Raw genomic sequence first — 3,303 nt, 5'->3', positions numbered from 1 at the left:
TGTACTTTAAAAATGGGAAGAAAGTAAAAAGGAGAAAAAGGGCCCAAAAGTAAAAAAAAAAAAAAAAGTGGGGAAAACCCCCAATTTCATCATTTTGGGGATAACATTTTGTGTTATTTATTTGAAAGAAAAAAATCAGTAATTTTCAAAATATGCAAATGAAGATGTTTTTGAAATTATGATAAATATTTTTTCTTTACTTACCAGCTCAACATTTATAACTTTTTAAGTGGTTAAAAAGTTGTTCCACTATGGAAATAAATTAAGCATAATGTCGTCTTCTTACTGAATGCATATGTTATCCAGGTGTACCAGAGTCCGATTTTTGGGCCAAGAGAAATTGCAACAATTTTTCTTCCTTCTAGACCTGCTGAGCAAACACAGTTCTACGAGAATGACTAGATGCTATTTCTGGCTGGGATATCGTCAACAGACTTGTCAATTAAGAACTATTCAGCTACACCTTTTAGGCAACATTCATGTAGCTTCTTTACATTTCTTCAGTGAAGGTCTTTGAGAGGGGGAGATGGGGTTGTCACATTTAATAAACAGTAGATGGAGGAATCTGGGTTCTATCGAAATTGTTTAGGGTTTGAACTGGAGACACCATCTTAGTATGATGCACCTTTCCCCTGCAGCTGGGAACACCACAGGGTAACACGGCCCTCAGAACTGTTCCACAATAAATTCAGGTTAGATTAATAGATTTGAAGGCCAGAAGAAGCTTTAGATCATCTAGACTTCCCTCCTGTGTATCACAGGCCATAGCATTTCACTCGGTTTTCCTTTGGGGGAGTGGGAGATGAAACAGAGGCACAGAGAGGTGAAGTGACTTGCCAAAGGTCTCAAAGGATATCAGTGCCTCTTCAGTTTGAGCCTTCTGTCCTACACAGCTGATCATGGTCCTTCTCCATGTGCCCATGTTGAATGAGTGTTGAGGAGTCTCCACAACTATGAGGAGGTCCTATTCTGGGCTTGAAGAACCTAATGGGAGCAGAACATGGTCACCTGGAGAGATAGTCAAGTGTGTCTTCTTGGGAATGGTCTGTTGATGGGGGAGAAAGATACTTTTCACAAAAGCAAAATTTTCCAAGAGAAAAATTTTGTTTTGCTGCAGAATATGTAGATAGATGGTGGGTGTGTATGGAGACAGATAGATAGATAGATAGATATTAGATTCCAGCCTTAATTGCATTAACATAAACCTACAATAATTACTTTTTTTCTTGAGTTATGTTTTCCTGGACTTTTACTAGTGTTAAAACCCAATACTTCATTAACAGAATGCACAGTATGCTCTCATGGAGGCAATAAGGTCATCAGATGATTATATTTATAAAGACACACTGGATGAAATTGCTACCGAAGGAGACATATGGACATTTTATTCTTTCTGAATAACATCCAGCACATCCATTGATCTCCTTGTTCCTCATGCTGTAGATGATGGGATTCATCATCGGTGGCAACATGGTATAGAGAACAGCCACTAAGAGATTCAGACCTGAGGCTGATCCGGAGGTGGGCTTCAGGTGGGCAAAGGAGGAAGTGCAAAGTAACAAGGAGACCACAGTGAGGTGAGGGAGGCAGGTGGAGAAGGCTTTATGCCGGCCCTGCTCAGAGGGGATTCTCAGCACTGTGGTGAAGATCTGAACATACGACATAGTTATGAAAACAAAGCAGCTTAGGGCTAAGCACACACTAAAGACAATAACTCCAACTTCACTGAGGTAAGAGTCAGAGCAGGCCAGCTTGAGGAAATGGGGGATTTCACAGAAGAACTGATCCACCGTGTTGCCCCCACAGAAGGAGATTGTGAAAGTGTTTCCAGTGTGTACCACAGAGTTGAGAATGCCACTGATCCAGGCACTGGTGGCCATTTGTACACAAGCTCCCCTGTTCATCACCATCTCGTAGTGCAGTGGTTGGCAGATGGAGACGTATCGGTCATACGCCATGATGGTCAATAAGGCAAAATTTACTGAAACAAAGAATGAGAAAAAAAAAGGCTTGGGCGACACATCCGGAGTAAGAAATGGACCTGGTGTTCATGAGGGAATTGACTATGGATTTGGGGATGGTGACCGAGATGGAGCCCAGGTCTAGGATCGACAGATTCATCAAGAAGAAGTACATGGGGGTGTGAAGACGATGGTCGAGGGCTATGGCTGTGACGATGAGAAAGTTCCCCACCATGGATACCAGGTAAAGCACTAGAAACACCACAAAGTGTAAAATCTGCAGCTCCCGAACGTCGGGGAATCCCAGGAGAAGGAACTCGGTCACAGTGGTTCGGTTGGACATTTTTTTCCTCAGTCCATTGTGTGATGGCTGTGGAGGGAATGAGACGGGCAGTGTTTAGGATTAGAGCTACAAAGGGAATGGCCCGGATTCCCCTTTCCCTGAGATCTGTTTGTATGAATGTCAAAGGTGCAGAGCACTTGTCGTTTACAATGACTAGGTGTTGTCAGTGCTCCTCACGTTGACAATCAATCCAGCGTGTTATCACACTGGTGTACATTGGATCGGCTCCTTTAAAATCAATGGAGCTTTGTTACTTGACCTCATCTGAGGCTGTGTCTCAAGGAGTGGCTTGTTAAAATGCAGACTGAAGGATGGAACAAAGTAAAATCCAAATCCAACAATCCTCGCAAAGCAGGGCCTTCCGTGGTGACCATCACCAACCTCACACCTGGAGGATTTTGTCTACCTATTTATCCACCACCATACATTACAGGTCAGATTATGCTCTGATATTGAAGACTCACTGCTCAGCACATATCTTCAAAAGGCTGGGTTTCTGCATAACCAGAGGTGGGAAATTTACATTCATGACCCATTTGATATTCCCCAGGCAAACTACTTCCCACTGTTTGTTCCAAAAGTCCATTCTCATCTGGCACATTGCTCAATATAGTCCCTTGCAGTTCATAACACATCCCAGGGCTCACACCCCATCTCCTCCTCAAAGAGTTTACATACAATCCCTGACCACTATAATATGTAAACTTAATGCAGCAAGGTATTTCAAGGAGATTGTAGGAAACTGCGAGATTGTTCATGCCATCTCGGCTTCAGGAGAATTCTCTGGTTTTCTTTACGATTTTGTGGAGAAACCAGCAATGGAGGGGCACACATAATGGCATCAAATTAAAAGAAAAGAGTTGCAGAATAATGTCTAATACGATGAAAAAATAAACAAACGATTCACTTGCAGACGGCTTGTGAAGTTTAGGAGGTGGGAAAGAGAACTGGAAAGCTATGAAAACACCATCCCTCTACTGGCTCACAGGAGTCACATGA

The 3,303-nt window shown here is 42.6% G+C and overlaps 1 pseudogene; it reads right to left on the bottom strand.

Annotated features, from left to right (window-relative positions):
* Positions 1-1,319: 1,319 nt before the first annotated feature.
* LOC137160010 (olfactory receptor 14A16-like) lies at positions 1,320-2,304 on the bottom strand (annotated as a pseudogene).
* Positions 2,305-3,303: the final 999 nt, after the last annotated feature.

This window comes from Emydura macquarii, unplaced genomic scaffold, assembly GCF_026122565.2.
Source record: "Emydura macquarii macquarii isolate MOO-44397 ecotype Brisbane River unplaced genomic scaffold, CSIRO-AGI_Emac_v2 contig_2085, whole genome shotgun sequence".
Taxonomy (NCBI): domain Eukaryota; kingdom Metazoa; phylum Chordata; order Testudines; family Chelidae; genus Emydura; species Emydura macquarii.
This window is presented reverse-complemented; position numbering and strand designations above follow the sequence as displayed.